The 18,378-nt window shown below is 42.3% G+C and overlaps 5 non-coding genes across 5 annotated transcripts; all 5 read right to left on the bottom strand.

Annotated features, from left to right (window-relative positions):
- Positions 1-1,161: 1,161 nt before the first annotated feature.
- On the bottom strand, positions 1,162-1,243 carry TRNAS-AGA (transfer RNA serine (anticodon AGA)). The gene has a single exon. It is a non-coding gene; the product is annotated as a tRNA-Ser (tRNA).
- A 6,188-nt stretch (positions 1,244-7,431) lies between these two features.
- On the bottom strand, positions 7,432-7,513 carry TRNAS-AGA (transfer RNA serine (anticodon AGA)). The gene has a single exon. It is a non-coding gene; the product is annotated as a tRNA-Ser (tRNA).
- A 2,582-nt stretch (positions 7,514-10,095) lies between these two features.
- On the bottom strand, positions 10,096-10,167 carry TRNAH-GUG (transfer RNA histidin (anticodon GUG)). The gene has a single exon. It is a non-coding gene; the product is annotated as a tRNA-His (tRNA).
- A 1,282-nt stretch (positions 10,168-11,449) lies between these two features.
- On the bottom strand, positions 11,450-11,531 carry TRNAS-AGA (transfer RNA serine (anticodon AGA)). The gene has a single exon. It is a non-coding gene; the product is annotated as a tRNA-Ser (tRNA).
- A 3,940-nt stretch (positions 11,532-15,471) lies between these two features.
- TRNAS-AGA (transfer RNA serine (anticodon AGA)) lies at positions 15,472-15,553 on the bottom strand. The gene has a single exon. It is a non-coding gene; the product is annotated as a tRNA-Ser (tRNA).
- Positions 15,554-18,378: the final 2,825 nt, after the last annotated feature.

Here is an 18,378-nt window from a genome sequence, read left to right as displayed (position 1 = left end):
CGTCTCCTCAGTGGTTGATAGGCTGAAACCGTTTCCTGGCCGCCTGCTTGTGAAATGCCAGGAGTCAAAGATCACACATTACACTTGCGGGCCTGTGATGGGACACCAATGCAAAGAAACCCACCTGGCACAGACCTTCTATTCTGTCTATTAGACCTGCATCTTCCCTGCACCTTTCAAGCCATTTGTATGAGAAGCAAGAAAGAGTTAGAGAGTGATCCATCTACACTTTTATAGGGAGGATGTCGCCGTGAGCTCCTCCCAGCTAATCACACGAACAGCAGAAAAGCAAGATAAATACACAGTTGAGGGGTGGGCTGCATGGTTATGTTTTTGAGTAATTATTGAAACTGACCTCAGTGGCTCATTAGCAGAGCTGCGGCTAATGACTGGTGCCAAATCATGATGAAGCAAGCACCATGGCTCGTAGGGGACCCACAACACGCTTTTCTTAGCTCACTGAATTAAAGTATAAACTTCCGCCGTGTGTGAGTGGTAAAGGCTTGTTAATATGGTTCCTTTTCCAATTCAAGTCTGACAACAAGAGGCAGGAACCACGTGGCTTCGGAAGGTCAGGAAAGTAGCCACCAACCACAGAGAAAGAGAGAACTGGCAGTATGAGAGGTGGAGAAAACAGAAGCGCGAGCAAGGAGCTCAAATGAGATTGATGGCGTTTAAATAGAGCGCATAAAGGAACAGTTACACAGCTAAGAAATGGGAAAGACAGACTAGGGAAAAAAACACAGAAAGAGCCTGTAGATGAAATTCTCTTCCTGGGACAGCAGGTTAAGAGAAATTACACATGGAGAGGTTAAGCATGTAACACGGGGGAGAATAAAAAAGAAAATGCAGTTTTATGAAGTGTGTTTGCCAATCCAGCCAGCACTTTTGTTCTATTTCTCTCTTTGCGTCTTTTATTGGTAAAGTAACTTTCAAGTGCATGCGCAGGTATGAATGAGAGAGCAATGGTATAATAATTTGAAGCGTTTACACCAGTGCTAAAGAAGGAATGAGGTGTAGCAAAGACATGAAAGAGGTAGCTATAACAAATATGTGGAGAGGCAATAGTGACACAAAAATAAGCCACCTATTCATAAAACTGAAATGGAAGAAATACTAAAGGTTAACTTCTGAAATTGTAGCCGATAATAGAAAGATTCTCGTTGTTGGCAGGATTCGAACCTGCGCGGGGATACCCCAATGGATTTCTAGCCCATCGCCTTAACCACTCGGCCACAACAACTTACTGTAAGCTGCATGCAAATATTTTGTTTGAAAGTTTTGAAGTTTTCCCACATCAAAGTACTGATATTCTACAATGCGCTCTTTAAAAACAATGTTTTTTTCATCATGCACGTTCTGTCCTAAAAACAAAAATTGCATGAGTATATCTCTGGATCTGTAAAAGGATACGCTTGCATTCAAACTCTCGTGTGGCACTCAATTTTTTGGACCCTGTTGCACTCTGTTTTTGCGCTGCTTTTAGTCTACGACCCATATTACAGAAGTCAACCATCTCTGAGTATTTGGGACTCCTTTGTAAGTGCCTTATCTTTAATCCTTGAAAAGCTCTATAATAAAGGGGTCTGTCAAAGATTGCTTGAATGGAAGATAAAAGAAGGCCCACTTGTCTCACCAAATGCAGTAGAGAAACCTGATGTTTTACTCATGTTATCCTTAGTTCAGTTTTTGTTAGACCTGGCATCCTTAAGGTGGCCTACCAGCAACCTTTTTGCTTTTCACCTCACGTTTTGCTGTATCTTTATGTTGGCCTTAGGACTCTAATCACTTTATCACTACTGTGAGAAAGTGGCTCTGTATATACTGTTCCCAAATAGGTACAGTGTGCACAGGTTCCCAAGTCCCCATAGGTTTGGCAGAGGCTACAGTTAGATATAACCTTACTCTCTAAAGTGGTAGCTTGCCGAGCAGTAAGGCAGTATCAGAGTACAGTGTAAAACATTTGTTGTACACACTCAGTCAGCAAATGGTCTCACACACTCAAGAACTGAACTCTAGGCCATTGGTTTGCATAAAAAAGATATTGTTGTTTTATTTTAGAACCAACAATAGGTATCAAAATATACTTTCTCAGAATGAGATGCTTTAGTTAAATACTTTGCAATAGGCAATTGACTTTTGCAGGTAATAGTTACAGTTTATTGCAATAGGCAACACAATTTGAATCACAATAATACATTGAGCTCAATGGGAATTTTAAGTTATATGCAATTAATTACTTTCAGGATTACTTTTCTAAATCCAGGACTGGATCCTAGATTCAGTCCTGGGACAGTTCTTGGAAACAAGTGAGTACATTTGTTTTAGTTACTGTCGTGATTTTTAAGCAATATTTTGCTATTTTAAAAGTTGACACTTAGAAACTTTTGCTGATCAAATTACCAATGTTATCCTATGGAAGGAAATTCACTTAGCAGGTAAGTGGGGTTATGGTTACTTTTTCTAGCTCAGTGTTGGATCCTAGATCCAGCACTACTGTACCACCTGTAAGCAGTTGAGAAACTGCGTTTAAGTTATACAGGCGATTTTTAAGGAATATTTACATGTTTGCAAAATCGACAGAAGAAATTTCACAGAAAAACAGTCAATGGTTTCCTATGGAAGAAAATTCAAGTTACGGGTAAAGTACGTTCTCGTTACTTTTGTAATCCAGTGCTGGGCTCCTAGGCTCAGTACTGGGACATCTATCTAAAACAGGTAAACAATTACGTTTTCACAGTTGGTACGATTTTTAAAGAATATTTGTAAGTTTCAAAAATCGACACTTAGAACATTTTCAGCAAAAAGCAGGCAATGATATCCCATGGAAGGAAATTCGAGTTACTGGTAAGTACGGTTAAAATTACTTTTCAGGGTCAGTACTGAGCTCCAAGATGCAGCACTGAGGTCTCTCCTGATAACAGGTGAATAAATCAGAATTCGTTGTTCGGCTGATTTTAGATGAATATTTTAATGTTCCAAAACTCCACACCACTTAGAAGAATTTCCAAGTGAAACCACTCAATGTTAGCCTATGGAAGAAAAGTGAGTCATCGGCTTTTAGGTAAGTACTCGACTGGCAGAGTTATGGTTCTGGGCATAGACTCAGGGGTCTCCCAGGGGAGTCCCAGCCTACTTGCCAAGCCTTAAACTCCCCTTTTATTACATATAATTTACACCTAAGGTAGGCCCTAGGTAGTCCTAGGTGCATCATGCTATGTAAGTAAAAAATAAGATATGTACTTTGGTGGTTCGCATGTCCTGTAAGTACCAAACAGTCTATTTCATTTTTCACTACTGTCAGGTCTACCCTCTCATAGGTTAGCTCTGGGTATTCCCCTATACTTTTTATTTGGTAATTCCATATCGGAGAGGAGTAGCTTTATTTATTTATTTATTTATTTATTTATTTTGAAAACCGTTATTGACATTTTAATCAATTACACATATGGGCCTACAACCCCCGGGGCCGGCCGCTAAACAGTCAGAATAACAGAAAGCAGGGCTATCACAGTCAGTACCTCGGGGAGCAAAATCTCGTCGCTAGCATACTCTCAGTCTCTGAACAGCCCAAGTAGGAGACCAGGATAATAAAGGTTTACATTTTATAATAGAAAATGATGGAAGGATCAGGTGCCAAACAGTTTCCCAGCAGCGAAAAATGGCAGGCAGAGCGATGAACGTCAACAATATACAGCAGTCTATCTTAGCAATGGCGCTTAAAACAGGAAGTTCAGGATGTGGAGAAAGGACACGGCCATTTGCGCCTGCAACCCCCTGCCCCAAGACCCAGGAAACTCCACGGAAATTATGGCACTCCGAAAACAGCAGTAATTAACAACAAAGGAGTTCTATCATGCTGATCACAGAAAAAGACAGGGAAGAATAAGAGAAGAAAAAGAGGCCATAGAAAAAGGAGGTGAAAGACTAAAGAATCCCCCCCCCATCCCCCCACCCTGCACCTCTGCAGATGAGTACGGCCCCTCCCCCCAGCAGTGTGCCTGTCGCCCCGGAATCAGACCCGAAATATAGAAGAAACAGAGAAAAGGAGTGGGAAAAGAGCCCCCACCAGACGGGGGGGGGGGTAGAGAGAATATTAATAGACTGGAGGAGGGCCTACGAAACACGCCCCCGGCTTCTCCCTCCCGCACCATACGTTGTCCCATAAAGCATACAATAAAGAACACAAAATCGACCCTGCCAAAAAGGAATAAGGAGCATTACGTACTTGGTACACTAACAGTTATGCCGTGTGAGCACACAACTCCCGAGCCCGCCCGCCTAGTAGGTGACCACCTCTGAAGGGTCAGCCTCATCCTTGGCCACTCTTTGCAAACCCACCCATGCATACCCCTCGTCCCAGTGCCATGTCCAATGTTACCAGGGAGAGAAGTGTCCAATAAAACTCAGGAAGCGACACACACAGGTAGGGTAGAGGGCTCTGAAGATCGACACCGTCAGTTCTATGGAGGATCGTCTTTCCCAGCGCCGAGCCAGGATTTACACTGCACACCAGGCCCAGGAAGGCGGAATCAGCCAGGGCGGGCGACCGTAGCCTGGATGTTGCCTGGGTCGTCGGAGGCCGCGCACGGGACAAGGCCACCCCCCCCACTCAGGCCCGAGACCTCCGGAACCGACCAGATCCACCGCCAGCTGGTCGCACGTTAACATACTGTCCGGAGAGTCCAGGCGTGCACTATTCACCGGGGCGGCCACGACACTGTCCCCCCGTGCGCGGCGTAAGAAGTCCCAGTGTACCTGGGGATAGGCAGGCGGCAACTGTTCCGACGCTAATGTCACTCCATCGAGCTTGCTCCCCAACACCCAAGCGCCGTGAATCAAGGTGGAGTGAAGGGCACCGAGAGCCTCGAGAAGGTCACCGTACCCCAGTACAGCTCCCGGCGCTCGCTCCGCTACGCTCCTCAGAGTCGCACCCTCCCAATCCTGCTGCAACCCAGTGTACAGGATGGTGGACTCTGGCATACCAAAATGGCCGCTGGATAGGTCCATCCCAGATCGGGACCGGGACTCAGACACAAGCGCCTCGGGTTCCATGGCACTGGTAACAGGGTTCCGAGGGCAGGCAAACAATGTGTCCGGTGTGTGGTCATGGGCCACAGTCGTCCCCACCACGGACCAGCGCCCGCGAAAATCCGGGAGCGGCCCGCAAGAATCGGGGCAAGGTACGGGCGTCGTCCGGGCAGCTCACCGGCGAAGGATGAAGCAATCACCGGAGAGTCTTGGAGTCGCCACCCCGGGCACGCACGCGTTCAGCTACGCTTAGTGGTAGGAGCGACCTCGGCGAAGCGCAGTCCGGCATTCGCACCACTCCAGTAGTCCGACCCCACCCAGTCACAAAAGGCCGCTGTTGTTGCACTGCCGCCCGGCCACGGCGTCCACTCGAGGTCCCGGCTCCAGGGCTGCACAGGCCGCAAACTTCAGACGGACATTTCTCCGGAGGTACCGCTGCCAGAAACTTTGGGGTCACACGGCCGGTCGCCGCTCGCGTTCACCAACACGGGTAGATAGTGCAGGCTAAGGATCTCGTGCAGGATATCTGTGCGGGGTGCGGAGGTTCACGGAGCCGGGAGCCTACGCTGCCGTCCCGGTCGCCATCTTGGCTCCTCCCCTCCCTTTATTTATTTATTGACAATCCTACTTACTGGTGAGGTTGGATTTAACTTTACTATTTTAGAAATGCCACTTTTAGAGAGTGAACATTTCTCTGCACTTACTGCTCTATTTGCCTGAAACCTGGCCCCAATACACGTCTGGATTGGGCTGGGTGACAGCAAAATGTGTGCCTTCCCGCTAGAGAGCCACAACACAGGTCACTCAACTGCACCTGGGGGGTGAGCTCCGCTCCCCCTCCACCCCCAATAGGTTCAAGAACGATAATTTATGTAAGTAAATACATTATAGCTACAGCTTATAATCATGCGAGTTTAAATCATTTGTTGTTAGATGGTTTAAATATTTGAAAGGATCTGTTTTTAATAGACATTTTACAAAAACCACTGGTACATTTGCTAATTCTGTCAAATTAACACCCAACTGCCGTGACATTGCCAACCACAATGCCGTGACTCGGATTCAAACCGAGGTTGCTGCGGCCACAAAGCAGAGTACTAACCACTATACAATCACGGCGAGCTACTTGGGCTCAACGACATACGGTGACATGGAGAATTTATAATTCGGAACACTCAGGGCTGTTCCTGTGATAGGCTGGATGTATTCATTGCTTCCTCATTCCTCATTCAGAGGCTGCGTCTCCTCAGTGGTTGATAGGCTGAAACCGTTTCCTGGCCGCCTGCTTGTGAAATGCCAGGAGTCAAAGATCACACATTACACTTGCGGGCCTGTGATGGGACACCAATGCAAAGAAACCCACCTGGCACAGACCTTCTATTCTGTCTATTAGACCTGCATCTTCCCTGCACCTTTCAAGCCATTTGTATGAGAAGCAAGAAAGAGTTAGAGAGTGATCCATCTACACTTTTATAGGGAGGATGTCGCCGTGAGCTCCTCCCAGCTAATCACACGAACAGCAGAAAAGCAAGATAAATACACAGTTGAGGGGTGGGCTGCATGGTTATGTTTTTGAGTAATTATTGAAACTGACCTCAGTGGCTCATTAGCAGAGCTGCGGCTAATGACTGGTGCCAAATCATGATGAAGCAAGCACCATGGCTCGTAGGGGACCCACAACACGCTTTTCTTAGCTCACTGAATTAAAGTATAAACTTCCGCCGTGTGTGAGTGGTAAAGGCTTGTTAATATGGTTCCTTTTCCAATTCAAGTCTGACAACAAGAGGCAGGAACCACGTGGCTTCGGAAGGTCAGGAAAGTAGCCACCAACCACAGAGAAAGAGAGAACTGGCAGTATGAGAGGTGGAGAACACAGAAACGGGAGCAAGGAGCTCAAATGAGATTGATGGCGTTTAAATAGAGCGCATAAAGGAACAGTTACACAGCTAAGAAATGGGAAAGACAGACTAGGGAAAAAAACACAGAAAGAGCCTGTAGATGAAATTCTCTTCCTGGGACAGCAGGTTAAGAGAAATTACACATGGAGAGGTTAAGCATGTAACACGGGGGAGAATAAAAAAGAAAATGCAGTTTTATGAAGTGTGTTTGCCAATCCAGCCAGCACTTTTGTTCTATTTCTCTCTTTGCGTCTTTTATTGGTAAAGTAACTTTCAAGTGCATGCGCAGGTATGAATGAGAGAGCAATGGTATAATAATTTGAAGCGTTTACACCAGTGCTAAAGAAGGAATGAGGTGTAGCAAAGACATGAAAGAGGTAGCTATAACAAATATGTGGAGAGGCAATAGTGACACAAAAATAAGCCACCTATTCATAAAACTGAAATGGAAGAAATACTAAAGGTTAACTTCTGAAATTGTAGCCGATAATAGAAAGATTCTCGTTGTTGTGAGGATTCGAACCTGCGCGGGGATACCCCAATGGATTTCTAGCCCATCGCCTTAACCACTCGGCCACAACAACTTACTGTAAGCTGCATGCAAATATTTTGTTTGAAAGTTTTGAAGTTTTCCCACATCAAAGTACTGATATTCTACAATGCGCTTTTTAAAAACAATGTTTTTTTCATCATGCACGTTCTGTCCTAAAAACAAAAATTGCATGAGTATATCTCTGGATCTGTAAAAGGATACGCTTGCATTCAAACTCTCGTGTGGCACTCAATTTTTTGGACCCTGTTGCACTCTGTTTTTGCGCTGCTTTTAGCCTACGACCCATATTACAGAAGTCAACCATCTCTGAGTATTTGGGACTCCTTTGTAAGTGCCTTATCTTTAATCCTTGAAAAGCTCTATAATAAAGGGGTCTGTCAAAGATTGCTTGAATGGAAGATAAAAGAAGGCCCACTTGTCTCACCAAATGCAGTAGAGAAACCTGATGTTTTACTCATGTTATCCTTAGTTCAGTTTTTGTTAGACCTGGCATCCTTAAGGTGGCCTACCAGCAACCTTTTTGCTTTTCACCTCACGTTTTGCTGTATCTTTATGTTGGCCTTAGGACTCTAATCACTTTATCACTACTGTGAAAAAGTGGCTCTGTATATACTGTTCCCAAATAGGTACAGTGTGCACAGGTTCCCAAGTCCCCATAGGTTTGGCAGAGGCTACAGTTAGATATAACCTTACTCTCTAAAGTGGTAGCTTGCCGAGCAGTAAGGCAGTATCAGAGTACAGTGTAAAACATTTGTTGTACACACTCAGTCAGCAAATGGTCTCACACACTCAAGAACTGAACTCTAGGCCATTGGTTTGCATAAAAAAGATATTGTTGTTTTATTTTAGAACCAACAATAGGTATCAAAATATACTTTCTCAGAATGAGATGCTTTAGTTAAATACTTTGCAATAGGCAATTGACTTTTGCAGGTAATAGTTACAGTTTATTGCAATAGGCAACACAATTTGAATCACAATAATACATTGAGCTCAATGGGAATTTTAAGTTATATGCAATTAATTACTTTCAGGATTACTTTTCTAAATCCAGGACTGGATCCTAGATTCAGTCCTGGGACAGTTCTTGGAAACAAGTGAGTACATTTGTTTTAGTTACTGTCGTGATTTTTAAGCAATATTTTGCTATTTTAAAAGTTGACACTTAGAAACTTTTGCTGATCAAATTACCAATGTTATCCTATGGAAGGAAATTCACTTAGCAGGTAAGTGGGGTTATGGTTACTTTTTCTAGCTCAGTGTTGGATCCTAGATCCAGCACTACTGTACCACCTGTAAGCAGTTGAGAAACTGCGTTTAAGTTATACAGGCGATTTTTAAGGAATATTTACATGTTTGCAAAATCGACAGAAGAAATTTCACTGAAAAACAGTCAATGGTTTCCTATGGAAGAAAATTCAAGTTACGGGTAAAGTACGTTCTCGTTACTTTTGTAATCCAGTGCTGGGCTCCTAGGCTCAGTACTGGGACATCTATCTAAAACAGGTAAACAATTACGTTTTCGCAGTTGGTACGATTTTTAAAGAATAGTTGTAAGTTTCAAAAATCGACACTTAGAACATTTTCAGCAAAAAGCAGGCAATGATATCCCATGGAAGGAAATTCGAGTTACTGGTAAGTACGGTTAAAATTACTTTTCAGGGTCAGTACTGAGCTCCAAGATGCAGCACTGAGGTCTCTCCTGATAACAGGTGAATAAATCAGAATTCGTTGTTCGGCTGATTTTAGATGAATATTTTAAAGTTCCAAAACTCCACACCACTTAGAAGAATTTCCAAGTGAAACCACTCAATGTTAGCCTATGGAAGAAAAGTGAGTTATCGGCTTTTAGGTAAGTACTCGACTGGCAGAGTTATGGTTCTGGGCATAGACTCAGGGGTCTCCCAGGGGAGTCCCAGCCTACTTGCCAAGCCTTAAACTCCCCTTTTATTACATATAATTTACACCTAAGGTAGGCCCTAGGTAGTCCTAGGTGCATGATGCTATGTAAGTAAAAAATAAGATATGTACTTTGGTGGTTCGCATGTCCTGTAAGTACCAAACAGTCTATTTCATTTTTCACTACTGTGAGGTCTACCCTCTCATAGGTTAGCTCTGGGTATTCCCCTATACTTTTTATTTGGTAATTCCATATCGGAGAGGAGTAGCTTTATTTATTTATTGACAATCCTACTTACTGGTGAGGTTGGATTTAACTTTACTATTTTAGAAATGCCACTTTTAGAGAGTGAACATTTCTCTGCACTTACTGCTCTATTTGCCTGAAACCTGGCCCCAATACACGTCTGGATTGGGCTGGGTGACAGCAAAATGTGTGCCTTCCCGCTAGAGAGCCACAACACAGGTCACTCAACTGCACCTGGGGGGTGAGCTCCGCTCCCCCTCCACCCCCAATAGGTTCAAGAACGATAATTTATGTAAGTAAATACATTATAGCTACAGCTTATAATCATGCGAGTTTAAATCATTTGTTGTTAGATGGTTTAAATATTTGAAAGGATCTGTTTTTAATAGACATTTTGCAAAAACCACTGTTACATTTGCTAATTCTGTAAAGTTAACACCCAACTGCCATAACATTGCCAACCACAATGCCGTGACTCGGATTCGAACCAAGGTTGCTGCGGCCACAACACAGAGTACTAACCACTATACGATCACGGCAAGCTACTTGGGCTCAACGACATACAGTGACATGGAGAATTTATAATTCGGAACACTCAGGGCTGTTCCTGTGATAGGCTGGATGTATTCATTGCTTCCTCATTCCTCATTCAGAGGCTGCGTCTCCTCAGTGGTTGATAGGCTGAAACCGTTTCCTGGCCGCCTGCTTGTGAAATGCCAGGAGTCAAAGATCACACATTACACTTGCGGACCTGTGATGGGACACCAATGCAGAGAAACCCACCTGGCACAGACCTTCTATTCTGTCTATTAGACCTGCATCTTCCCTGCACCTTTCAAGCCATTTGTATGTGAAGCAAGAAAGAGTTAGAGAGTGATCCATCTACACTTTTATAGGGAGGATGTCGCCTTGAGCTCCTCCCAGCTAATCACACGAACAGCAGAAAAGCAAGATAAATACACAGTTGAGGGGTGGGCTGCATGGTTATGTTTTTTGAGTAATTATTGAAACTGACCTCAGTGGCTCATTAGCAGAGCTGCAGCTAATGACTGGTGCCAAATCATGATGAAGCAAGCACCATGGCTCGTAGGGGACCCACAACACACTTTTCTTAGCTCACTGAATTAAAGTATAAACTTCCGCCGTGTGTGAGTAGTAAAGGCTTGTTAATATGGTTCCTTTTCCAATTCAAGTCTGACAACAAGAGGCAGGAACCACGTGGCTTCGGAAGCTCAGGAAAGTAGCCACCAACCACAGAGAAAGATAGAACTGGCAGTATGAGAGGTGGAGAAAACAGAAGCGGGAGCAAGGAGCTCAAATGAGATTGATGGCGTTTAAATAGAGCGCGTGATGGAACAGTTACACAACTAAGAAATGGGAAAGACAGACTAGGGAAAAAAACACAGAAAGAGCCTGTAGATGAAATTCTCTTCCTGGGACCGCAGGTTAAGAGAAATTACACATGGAGAGGTTAAGCATGTAACACGGGGGAGAATAAAAAAGAAAATGCAGTTTTATGAAGTGTGTTTGCCAATCCAGCCAGCACTTTTGTTCTATTTCTCTCTTTGCGTCTTTTATTGGTAAAGTAACTTTCAAGTGCATGCGCAGGTATGAATGAGAGAGCAACGGTATAATAATTTGAAGCGTTTACACCAGTGCTAAAGTAGGAATGAGGTGTAGCAAAGACATGAAAGAGGTAGCGATAACAAATATGTGGAGAGGCAATAGTGTCACAAAAATAAGCCACCTATTTATAAAACTGAAATGGAAGAAATACTAAAGGTCAACTTCTGAAATTGTAGCCGATAATAAAAAGATTCTCGTTGTTGGCAGGATTCAAACCTGCGCGGGGATACCTCAATGGATTTCTAGTCCATCGCCTTAACCACTCGGCCACAACAACTTACTGTAAGCTGCATGCAAATATTTTGTTTGAAAGTTTTGAAGTTTTCTCACATCAAAGTACTGATATTCTGCAATGCGCTTTTTAAAAACAATGTTTTTTTCATCATGCACGTTCTGTCCTAAAAACAAAAATTGCATGAGTATATCTCTGGATCTGTAAAAGGATACGCTTGCATTCAAACTCTCTTGTGGCACTCAAGTTTTTGGACCCTGTTGCACTCTGTTTTTGCGCTGCTTTTAGTCTACGACCCATATTACAGAAGTCAACCATCTCTGAGTATTTGGGACTCCTTTGTAAGTGCCTTATCTTTAATCCTTGAATAGCTCTATAATAAAGGGGTCTGTCAAAGATTGCTTGAATGGAAGATAAAAGAAGGCCCATTTGTCTCACCAAATGCAGAAGAGAAACCTGATGTTTTACTCATGTTTTCCTTAGTTCAGTTTTTGTTAGACCTGGCATCCTTAAGGTGGCCTACCAGCAACCTTTTTGCTTTTCACCTCACGTTTTGCTGTATCTTTATGTTGGCCTTAGGACTCTAATCACTTTATCACTACTGTGAGAAAGTGGCTCTGTATATACTGTTCCCAAATAGGTACAGTGTGCACAGGTTCCCAAGTCCCCATAGGTTTGACAGAGGCTACAGTTAGATATAACCTTACTCTCTAAAGTGGTAGCTTGCCGAGCAGTAAGGCAGTATCAGACTACAGTGTATAACATTTGTTGTACACACTCAGTCAGCAAATGGTCTCACACACTCAAGAACTGAACTCTAGGCCATTGGTTTGCATAAAAAAGATATTGTTGTTTTATTTTAGAACCAACAATAGGTATCAAAATATACTTTCTCAGAATGAGATGCTTTAGTTAAATACTTTGCAATAGGCAATTGACTTTTGCAGGTAATAGTTACAGTTTATTGCAATAGGCAACACAATTTGAATCACAATAATACATTGAGCTCAATGGGAATTTTAAGTTATATGCAATTAATTACTTTCAGGATTACTTTTCTAAATCCAGGACTGGATCCTAGATTCAGTCCTGGGACAGTTCTTGGAAACAAGTGAGTACATTTGTTTTAGTTACTGTTGTGATTTTTAAGCAATATTTTGCTATTTTAAAAGTTGACACTTAGAAACTTTTGCTGATCAAATTACCAATGTTATCCTATGGAAGGAAATTCACTTAACAGGTAAGTGGGGTTATGGTTACTTTTTCTAGGTCAGTGTTGGATCCTAGATCCAGCACTACTGTACCACCTGTAAGCAGTTGAGAAACTGCGTTTAAGTTATACAGGCGATTTTTAAGGAATATTTAAATGTTTCCAAAATCGACACTTAGAAGAAATTTCACAGAAAAACAGTCAATGGTTTCCTATGGAAGAAAATTCAAGTTACGGGTAAAGTACGTTCTCGTTACTTTTGTAATCCAGTGCTGGGCTCCTAGGCTCAGTACTTGGACATCTATCTAAAACAGGTAAACAATTACGTTTTCACAGTTGGTACGATTTTTAAAGAATATTTGTAAGTTTAAAAAATTGACACTTAGAACATTTTCAGCAAAAAGCAGGCAATGATATCCCATGGAAGGAAATTCGAGTTACTGGTAAGTACGGTTAAAATTACTTTTCAGGGTCAGTACTGAGCTCCAAGATGCAGCACTGAGGTCTCTCCTGATAACAGGTGAATAAATCAGAATTCGTTGTTCGGCTGATTTTAGATGAATATTTTAAAGTTCCAAAACTCCACACCACTTAGAAGAATTTCCAAGTGAAACCACTCAATGTTAGCCTATGGAAGAAAAGTGAGTTATCGGCTTTTGGGTAAGTACTCGACTGGCAGAGTTATGGTTCTGGGCATAGACTCAGGGGTCTCCCAGGGGAGTCCCAGCCTACTTGCCAAGCCTTAAACTCCCCTTTTATTACATATAATGTACCCCTAAGGTAGGCCCTAGGTAGTCCTAGGTGCATGATGCTATGTAAGTAAAAAATAAGATATGTACTTTGGTGGTTCGCATGTCCTGTAGGTACCAAACAGTCTATTTCATTTTTCACTACTGTGAGGTCTACCCCTCTCATAGGTTAGCTCTGTGTATTCCCCTATACTTTTTATTTGGTAATTCCATATCGGAGAGGAGTAGCTTTATTTATTTATTGAAAATCCTACTTACTGGTGAGGTTGGATTTAACTTTACTATTTTAGAAATGCCACTTTTAGAGAGTGAACATGTCTCTGCACTTACTGCTCTATTTGCCTGAAACCTGGCCCCAATACACGTCTGGATTGGGCTGGGTGACAGCAAAATTTGTGCCTTCCCTCTAGAGAGCCACAACACAGGTCACTCAACTGCACCTGGGGGGTGAGCTCCGCTCCCCCTCCACCCCCAATAGGTTCAAGAACGATAATTTATGTAAGTAAATACATTATAGCTACAGCTTATAATCATGCGAGTTTAAATCATTTGTTGTTAGATGGTTTAAATATTTGAAAGGATCTGTTTTTAATAGACATTTTACAAAAACTACTGGTACATTTGCTAATTCTGTAAAATTAACACCCAACTGCCATGACATTGCCAACCACAATGCCGTGACTTGGATTCGAACCGAGGTTGCTGCGGCCACAACACAGAGTACTAACCACTATACGATCACGGCGAGCTACTTGGGCTCAACGACAAACAGTGACATGGAGAATTTATAATTCGGAACACTCAGGGCTGTTCCTGTGATAGGCTGGATGTATTCATTGCTTCCTCATTCCTCATTCAGAGGCTGCGTCTCCTCAGTGGTTGATAGGCTGAAACCGTTTCCTGGCCGCCTGCTTGTGAAATGCCAGGAGTCAAAGATCACACATTACACTTGCGGACCTGTGATGGGACACCAATGCAGAGAAACCCACCTGGAACAGACCTTCTATTCTGTCTATTAGACCTGCATCTTCCCTGCACCTTTCAAGCCATTTGTATGTGAAGCAAGAAAGAGTTAGAGAGTGATCCATCTACACTTTTATAGGGAGGATGTCGCTGTGAGCTCCTCCCAGCTAATCACACGAACAGCAGAAAAGCAAGATAAATACACAGTTGAGGGGTGGGCTGCATGGTTATGTTTTTGAGTAATTATTGAAACTGACCTCAGTGGCTCATTAGCAGAGCTGCGGCTAATGACTGGTGCCAAATCATGATGAAGCAAGCACCATGGCTCGTAGGGGACCCACAACACGCTTTTCTTAGCTCACTGAATTAAAGTATAAACTTCCACCGTGTGTGAGTGGTGAAGGCTTGTTAATATGGTTCCTTTTCCAATTCAAGTCTGACAACAAGAGGCAGGAACCACGTGGCTTCGGAAGCTCAGGAAAGTAGCCACCAACGACAGAGAAAGAGAGAACTGGCAGTATGAGAGATGGAGAAAACAGAAGCGGGGGCAAGGAGCTCAAATGAGATTGATGGCGTTTAAATAGAGCGCGTAAAGGAACAGTTACACAGCTAAGAAATGGGAAAGACAGACTAGGGAAAAAAACACAGAAAGAGCCTGTAGATGAAATTCTCTTCCTGGGACAGCAGGTTAAGAGAAATTACACATGGAGAGGTTAAGCATGTAACACGAGGGAGAATAAAAAAGAAAATGCAGTTTTATGAAGTGTGTTTGCCAATCCAGCCAGCACTTTTGTTCTATTTCTCTCTTTGCGTCTTTTATTGGTAAAGTAACTTTCAAGTGCATGCGCAGGTATGAATGAGAGAGCAACAGTATAATAACTTGAAGCGTTTACACCAGTGCTAAAGTAGGAATGAGGTGTAGCAAAGACATGAAAGAGGTAGCGATAACAAATATGTGGAGAGGCAATAGTGACACAAAAATAAGCCACCTATTTATAAAACTGAAATGGAAGAAATACTAAAGGTTAACTTCTGAAATTGTAGCCCATAATAAAAAAATTCTCGTTGTTGTCAGGATTCGAACCTGCACGGGGATACCCCATTGGATTTCTAGTCCATCGCCTTAACCACTCGGCCACAACAACTTACTGTAAGCTGCATGCAAATATTTTGTTTGAAAGTTTTGAAGTTTTCCCACATCAAAGTACTGATATTCTGCAATGCGCTTTTTAAAAACAATGTTTTTTTCATCATGCACGTTCTGTCCTAAAAACAAAAATTGCATGAGTATATCTCTGGATCTGTAAAAGGATACGCTTGCATTCAAACTCTCTTGTGGCACTCAATTTTTTGGACCCTGTTGCACTCTGTTTTTGCGCTGCTTTTAGTCTATGACCCATATTACAGAAGTCAACCATCTCTGAGTATTTGGGACTCCTTTGTAAGTGCCTTATCTTTAATCCTTGAAAAGCTCTATAATAAAGGGGTCTGTCAAAGATTGCTTGAATGGAAGATAAAAGAAGGCCCACTTGTCTCACCAAATGCAGTAGAGAAACCTGATGTTTTACTCATGTTATCCTTAGTTAATTTTTGTTAGACCTGGCATCCTTAAGGTGGCCTACCAGCAACCTTTTTGCTTTCCACCTCACGTTTTGCTGTATCTTTATGTTGGCCTTAGGACTCTAATCACTTTATCACTACTGTGAGAAAGTGGCTCTGTATATACTGTTCCCAAATAGGTACAGTGTGCACAGAGTCCCCAGTCCCCAGAGGTTTGGCAGAGGCTAAAGTTAGATATAACCTTACTCTCTAAATTGGTAGCTTGCCGAGCAGTAAGGCAGTATCAGAGTACAGTGTAAAACATTTGTTGTACACACTCAGTCAGCAAATGGTCTCACACACTCAAGAACTGAACTCTAGGCCATTGGTTTGCATAAAAAAGATATTGTTGTTTTATTTTAGAACCAACAATAGGTATCAAAATATACTTTCTCAGAATGAGATGCTTTAGTTAAATACTTTGCAATAGGCAATTGACTTTTGCAGGTAATAGTTACAGTTTATTGCAATAGGCAACACAATTTGAATCACAATAATACATTGAGCTCAATGGGAATTTTAAGTTATATGCAAATAATTACTTTCAGGATTACTTTTCTAAATCCAGGACTGGATCCTAGATTCAGTCCTGGGACGGTTTTTGGAAACAAGTGAGTAAATTCGTTTTAGTAACTGTTGTGATTTTTAAGCAATATTTTGCTATTTTAAAAGTTGACACTTAGAAACTTTTGCTGATCAAATTACCAATGTTATCCTATGGAAGGAAATTCACTTAGCAGGTAAGTGGGGTTATGGTTACTTTTTCTAGGTCAGTGTTGGATCCTAGATCCAGCACTACTGTACCACCTGTAAGCAGTTGAGAAACTGCGTTTAAGTTATACAGGCGATTTTTTTAAGAATATTTACATGTTTGCAAAATCGACACTTAGAAGAAATTTCACAGAAAAACAGTCAATGGTTTCCTATGGAAGAAAATTCAAGTTACGGGTAAAGTACGTTCTCGTTATTTTTGTAATCCAGTGCTGGGCTCCTAGGCTCAGTACTGGGGCATCTATCTAAAACAGGTAAACAATTACGTTTTCACAGTTGGTACGATTTTTAAAGAATATTTGTAAGTTTCAAAAATCGACACTTAGAACATTTTTAGCAAAAAGCAGGCAATGATATCCCATGGAAGGAAATTCGAGTTACTGGTAAGTACGGTTAAAATTACTTTTCAGGGTCAGTACTGAGCTCCAAGTTGCAGCACTAAGGTCTCTCCTGATAACGGGTGAATAAATCAGAATTCGTTGTCCGGCTGATTTTAGATGAATATTTTAAAGTTCCAAAACTCCACACCACTTAGAAGAATTTCCAAGTGAAACCACTCAATGTTAGCCTATGGAAGAAAAGTGAGTTATCGGCTTTTAGGTAAGTACTCGACTGGCAGAGTTATGGTTCTGGGCATAGACTCAGGGGTCTCCCAGGGGAGTCCCAGCCTACTTGTCAAGCCTTAAACTCCCCTTTTATTACATATAATTTACCCCTAAGGTAGGCCCTAGGTAGTCCTAGGTGCATGATGCTATGTAAGTAAAAAATAAGATTTGTACTTTGGTGGTTCGCATGTCCTGTAAGTACCAAACAGTCTATTTCATTTTTCACTACTGTGAGGTCTACCCCTCTCATAGGTTAGTTCTGGGTATTCCCCTATACTTTTTATTTGGTAATTCCATATCGGAGAGGAGTAGCTTTATTTTTTTATTGAAAATCCTACTTACTGGTGAGGTTGGATTTAACTTTACTATTTTAGAAATGCCACTTTTAGAGAGTGAATATTTCTCTGCACTTACTGCTCTATTTGCCTGAAACCTGGCCCCAATACACGTCTGGATTGGGCTGGGTGACAGCAAAATTTGTGCCTTCCCTCTAGAGAGCCACAACACAGGTCACTCAACTGCACCTGGGGGGTGAGCTCCGCTCCCCCTCCACCCCCAATAGGTTCAAGAACGATAATTTATGTAAGTAAATACATTATAGCTACAGCTTATAATCATGCGAGTTTAAATCATTTGTTGTTAGATGGTTTAAATATTTGAAAGGATCTGTTTTTAATAGACATTTTACAAAAACTACTGGTACATTTGCTAATTCTGTAAAATTAACACCCAACTGCCATGACATTGCCAACCACAATGCCGTGACTCGGATTCGACCCGAGGTTGCTGCGGCCACAACGCAGAGTACTAACCACTATACGATCACGGCGAGCTACTTGGGCTCAACGACAAACAGTGACATGGAGAATTTATAATTCGGAACACTCAGGGCTGTTCCTGTGATAGGCTGGATGTATTCATTGCTTCCTCATTCCTCATTCAGAGGCTGCGTCTCCTCAGTGGTTGATAGGCTGAAACCGTTTCCTGGCCGCCTG

The sequence above is a fragment of the Triturus cristatus genome, chromosome 12 (assembly GCF_964204655.1).
Source record: "Triturus cristatus chromosome 12, aTriCri1.1, whole genome shotgun sequence".
Classification (NCBI taxonomy): domain Eukaryota; kingdom Metazoa; phylum Chordata; class Amphibia; order Caudata; family Salamandridae; genus Triturus; species Triturus cristatus.
This window is presented reverse-complemented; position numbering and strand designations above follow the sequence as displayed.